Here is a 6,664-nt window from a genome sequence, read left to right on the forward strand (position 1 = left end):
AATCTTAAAAGAAAGACCCTTCATAGCCAAGGAAATTAATTAAGGCTAAGAGGTAACCATGTCTCAACAAAACCTATTTTCTTTGCTATAATCTTCTCCTTTGGCCTCCCTATATATGCTAATGTCTTGATGAATTCCTTTATGTTATTCGCAATATAATCCTGTTAATTGATGTGATGATTCTATGTGTGATCTTGATGATCTTGATGTCAAAAAGAGGTTCTTGATATTTATGTGATGATTCTTGATAAATCTTGATGTTTCTTGATGATAGAGATAAAATATGATTTTGATGATTGGGATTTGATTAAAGCCCTAGGTTGGATTGGGAATTTGAATTCTGATGTTCTTGATTTACATTTGGGTGGGAATTCGCATGTTCGGGTGTTATTTATGTTTAGAAGTCATGTTAGGATGTGTTCAATATGATTCTTGCTTTTAATCCATTAATTGCCTACGTGGTGTCGTTATTTGCGTTTAAAAGTGTCTAAGCATGGTTTCGGGTTCCACAAAGGATCCCGGGGCGTTTAATTTGGTAAGGAGTCAGCGGGGAGGGGGGGGGGGGTAGGGGGACCCGCCACCTATCCGCTGCCCAAAGAGTCACCACCAGGCAGCGGGCAGCCGGCGGGCAGGCGTCTGCCCGCCGGGCACCCGCTGCCCGGAAATTCGTCGCTGGCGGGCAGCCGGTGGATGGCCCTCCACCTACCGGCTACCCGCTAGTTCGTCACCCTCCCCGGATCTTTGGCTTCCCCGTTTGATGTTCCCCAATCCCCGTGGTGTCCCAACGGACCCCGTTTGTCATGCCTGTGTCTAGTTTGATATTTTGGGTGCCATTCGTAGAGTAGAAGAGTCTTAGGAATTTCATTCTAGTTGAATCGGTAACCCGTTGGCCTAGGTGGAAGATGTATGAACCCCTTAGGACTATTCTTAGTATATGAATGATCACACGTAAGTTTATTTATACGTATCCCCCTTCCCAATCTGCCAATACGTGCTACTATGTGTTATGTGATGCATGATTCCCCAATTTGGTTGCGAACAAATTGGGAGTTCCTGAGCTGCGGTTCAGAAGTTGGATGCGGTCAAATTGGTTACTTATGAGCTATAGTTCATTTTCCTAGCTGCGGTCAGTGATTCACTTCTTGGGCTGCGGTCCACATAGGCCTCGTGTGCTATTGTCCACCGACTGGACGCGCCAGGCGGTGTGTAGGGCCATTAGCCCGAGGAAGGCTGTAGCCCACCGAATGAGTGATCAGGCGGTGTGTAGGGCTACGGTTGGCTGCGATCCACCGAGTGTATGAGCCAGCGGTGTGTAGGGTCGTTGTCTCCGAAGATCATCGCCCACCGAATGAGCTCCTCAGGCGGTGTGTAGGGCTTGATCTACTACGACCCACCGACTGAGTTTGTCAAGCGGTGTGTAGGGTCGCAATCCCCCCATTGTAAAGAGGATCACAGTCCACCGACTGAGCGCGTCAACGGTGTGTAGGGCTGTGATCCGCCATCGAGTTCGTCGACGGTCTATACGGTTGGTTGCGATCAACCCCTTCATGCCGCGGTAAGAGGTAGGGTGCTGCGGGGCCGTGTTAGTACTATATGTACTAACCCTCATGTTCGGGACATGCAATTGGTCCCGTGGTGCCACCAAAGTATGCTTGTGTGACTTGAATGATGATTGAGTGATTATGTGAATGATCTGAAAGTGAACGGTGACCCTAGATACATGTTCTTTATGATATTGCTTCTATATAACTGTCTATCATCGCTTAATGAGTTTTCCCTATCTGTCGAGTCTATCCCTGGTTTTAAAGCTAGAGTCTCCTAAGTTTATATCTTCCAGCTTCAAAATGGTTTTCATATAATCTATATATATATATATATATATATATATATATATATATATATATATATATATGTATTTCAACGCGTTGGAGTGGGTTACCAGCATCATTCGCTGAACAGATATATTTGGCTTTCAGGCACAAATGAGTAGACCCTGAAGTGCGCTAGAGATCCGGAGCGTAGATTAGTTAGTTTCCCTTTCGGCCTGCGTGCCACGATTATGTATTGACATTGCTTTGAGGATATTTAGTTAGCCTATGCATCTGAGTTCTCCAGCTCAGATGCGGCATAGCACCCCGCACTCTTGTGTTTAATTTTGGGATTTAATGAGAATTCACCTTTATTATATAAATTTTAAAAGATTTGAAATTTCAGGGTGTTACAGTTGGTATCAGAGCCTAAGTTTGACCCTAGGATAAGACTCTTAAGACCAGATTTTAGGACATTAGGCTTAAACTCTAAGAGTTCAGTAACAATAGGATTTAGGGATCATAGGACGCACAGTGAGATTGTGAGACCCCTAAACTTTCCCTCACCCTAATTCACACTTAATTTAAAAGAACTTTCCCTACACTCATAGCATCAAGGTAAGGATACAAAATAATATCGGCCTATGAACCCCCAGGATGACACCGACAAGGAAACAGGCAAAGGCACCAGGACTCCGCACACAAGAATCCTTGATTCAGAATCTACAACGTCTGGCCCAAGTTGCCCAAACACTAAGCAACACGGTCCTCCACCCTTCACCACCAAACAGAAACTTGGAAATCCACCGCCAAATCTCAGAACACCGACCGCCTACCTTCTCAGGGGATGAAAGCCCCACAATTCTCGAAGAATGGATCGGAACCTTTGGCAAAATATTCAGAGCAATGGGATGCCTGGAAAACCACCAAGTAGAAACGGTCTCCTTCTACTTCAGACACGAAGCCGACATCTGGTGGTTCCATGAGTAACCCAATTGCGAACGAAGCCCGGGATTCAACTGGGAGGCCCTAAAAACACGATTACAGAAACGATTCTACCCCAGTCACGTGAAAACAACCATATATGAAGACTTCCTCCATCTAAAACAAGGAGCAACCCCAATCGCAGAATACTACCGGCAGTTCCTCAAGCTAGCCCGCCTCACACCCGAACTGGTACCTACAGAGTCAATCAAAATCGAGAAATTTATAACGGGCCTCAACCTCGAGAACAGAAGGCCCTAACCATACGAAAACCAAGAACTCTCGAAGAAGCCTATGCCAAGGCATTCCAACTACAACAAATACCAAGCAAGCCACAGGAAACGCACTTGGGACACAAAAGAAAAATCGAAGGAAACCACACAAACCCCCTCTGGGAGCCAAAAACTGCCAGGGCCACCTCACCCCACAAAACCATAACACCAGCCCCCTCAAGGCTGGTGGGAGCCACTCAAGGAAGGATCCTTACCATAAGCAAAGCCAAAATCGGAGATAGCAACATAGTCTCCGGAACCTTCCTCATACACACCACTCCCGCCACCGTACTATTTCAATCAGGAGCTACCAACTCATTCGCCGCACAACTCGGTCTGAACACCAACACAAGAGTACAACTACAAGTCAAGGTGGCGTCCGGCAAAATCATAAAATGTGACCGTGATATGAACCTAGTCCAAGGTTCAAATAAAATGGAGTATTGTCCCAAGAATGCTCTCAACACTAAAGATAGAGATGGATCAAAATACCTTAAACCTCACGAGAAAACCCTTTGTCTCGAATCCTCAAAGACTTGGAAGAATCCCATGTAGCTTCAAGTACCTCGATGTTGCAATCTTCAATCAACTAGAGTCGGATCTAGTTTCCTTCGATTCAAGAACGAGTCCACGAACCTAAATCTAAGGTTGAAGAATGTAAGATTGATTCGAGTCCACGAATCAATTTGCTAGTCGAGTCCACGACTAGCCACTAATTGAGTCCACAATTAGCCATAAGGTTTCTTACACAAGTGTAAAGAAAGACTTAAGAATTTTATTGAATTAAAGCCTGTCTAAAACTGATATGGATGTGCCCTATTTATAGGTATAGGGCAGCATTGTAATCTAAATACAATGGGAAAAAGAGTCCTAAACCTAATCTAGAAAACAAGTAAATAGAGTTTTATTTAGAAAAGGATTTAAGGAATCCTTTCTAAATACAACTAGTGTTTTATGCCAAACAATTTAAATTAATGATGACCAAAAATAATAGAGCTGATTTGGGCCTAATTTAATCACCAAAATCAGCACTTAAACAATTATAAAAAAGCCTTGAGTTATTCTTCATATTTTGCAAATGGGCTTGACTTGGATTTCCACCATCTTTGAACATCACCAATGAAGAGTTGCCTTAATTGTTTGGACTTGGGCCTTGTGATTGGCCCAATTAGTATTCTTAATGGATCTTCATATGTTGGGCCGCATCATCCTCCCCTTCTTGAAAATGATTCGACCTCGAATCTTGTAAGCATTGTCTTCGATCCATGATATCACTTGAAATTGGCCACTATAATATTTTCCTCTATCGAATGGACTTATTATTGGTCTTTGTTGTTTCTTCCACCAATGATGTTTTAAGGTCGTCGTTATGGGCCTTGTGATGAGCCCACTATTTACCCTTTCTGGATTCCATGTGTACTGGTTCCTATTATTCTCCCATTCTTGAAAAGGATTCGTCCTCGAATCCAAATCTTCAGTGAAAGACAAAGTAGCAAGCTCACTTTCTGTTTTATCACGCTCATGGAACTTTTTCTTGGGATGCTTGACATGAGTCGCTCCAATCATCATCCTACAATCAACAAGTAAGGCAATTAAGTCTAATGACACATCAGGGAATTTAAACATTCTGGATGGTAATAATTCAACAAAATGAGACATATTAAATTTATGCATCTTGTTTGAATTGTCAATAAGCACAAAATCTTTCCACCTAGAGCTTAAGGCTAAACCAAACACAAAATCCATGAAAATATCAAGTAATGATTTAGATGCATTGTGGTGGTAAGTAGCACAATTATGAACATAAGATTCTACATCTTTTTTCTTCTTTGGCCAATGAAAATATCCATGCAAAACATCATCACTCTTTGGAAAATCAAATTGTCCCTTATGTGAATCAATAATTAAACCATTGCTCAAATCCAAGCAAAAAGTGCCAATCCCATTGACTTTGAAAGAAAACCCCTTGAGCACTAGTATTTCACATAAGAAGTTTTCAAATGTGTCTTATAACTTCCCAGTGATTCCTTATCTCTATCAAATAAAGTTTTAGTAAAATCAAAATTAAGGAATCTCGGATATATGGACGCAAACAAATTTCTAACACATCTAGCAAGGAGCTCATGAATAGAAACATGACAAACAAATCTAGAGAATTTTAATGCATGCTTTTGAAATAAAAATAAGTAAATAGTTACTCCCCTTCTTTTCTCTTGCTTAATATCCTTTGTAGTTACCAAGAGAGGTTGCACTTTGACACCTTGGGCTGGTCCTTTCCACTGTATCACTGATTGTGGTCCCTTTGTTTGGCTACAAACCGAAATAGAAGATTGGAGTGGTGATTGCAATTCCAAACATGGAGGTTCCACTTTTCTCTCTTTGATTTCTTCCTTTGATGCTGGTTTGAGAGCTTGCATCAATGTCAATTGAATTTCTTCTACTTGTTTAAGATACAAACGAGGCAAGACATATGTAACTCCATTCATGTGAAACACATAAGTGTTCCTCATTCCATCATAACTTATTTTTCTGTCAAATTGCCATGGTCTACCTAACAAGATATGAGCCGCCTGCATTGGGATATTATCACACAAGATTTCATCAGAGTAACTGTTAATAGATAAAGGAATAAGAGCCTGTTTGGTTACTCTAGCTTCTCCTACATCAGTTAACCATTGCAAACAATAAAGATTTAGATGATTAAGCAAAGGTAACTGAAGAAATTTAACCATAGTTGCACTAGCCACATTTGTGCAACTTCTAGAATCTATTACCATAGCACACACATTCTCTCTAATTGACCCTTTAGCACAAAATATATTTTCTCTTTGAGACTGATCTTCTTTTAAAGGGTGAACATTCAAAACCTCCTTAACAACAACAATATGACTAGACTCACTATCAACATATTTAGAATCAGAATCTAAAGGTATGAATGGTTCTCTCTCAACATGTTCATTGGGGGTTTCAAAATGGTCACAAACCTCATCCTCAGATTTATATTCAAGACAAGACGTAAAATTTTCAGATTGTGTTGTTATCTTAACTACCCTCTTGTTAGGGCAATCACGAGCTATGTGGCCTCTCCCATTACATCTATAACAAATCAATTCTCTATCATGTTGAGGCCTTACTGCCTCACTTACCTTTTCCTTACCTTTGTCTCGTGAATCATCTCTTGGAGGAGGATGTTCATCACGCCTTTGAGGGGTGGAACAAGTGTTGTTCCATCTTGATGCACCATTTTTGGACTTGTACATTTTCATCTCTTTGATTTTTGCCTCAGATTCACGTGCAGCATACAGGGCATCATAAAGGGTGTCATATCTCTGAATACTCATTCCACACCGAATTTCTAAGTTCAATCCATGTACGAAACGAGCAACAGTTTTTGTCTCTTCTTCATGTATGTCTCCCTGTTTAAGCAAAATACTTATAGTTTGGTAGTACTCATCAACTGACTTATTTCCTTGCACCGTTCCCTGCAATTTTCTTTCAAGATCATTGAAAAAAGATTTAGGACGAAAGGTTAGGCGCATATCTTCCCTCACTTGAACCCAAGATTCATAGGGAATAAAATTAGCAACTCTTTCTATATTT

This window comes from Ipomoea nil, unplaced genomic scaffold (genome assembly GCF_001879475.1).
Source record: "Ipomoea nil cultivar Tokyo-kokei standard unplaced genomic scaffold, Asagao_1.1 scaffold0663, whole genome shotgun sequence".
In the NCBI taxonomy this organism is placed as follows: Eukaryota; Viridiplantae; Streptophyta; class Magnoliopsida; order Solanales; family Convolvulaceae; genus Ipomoea; species Ipomoea nil.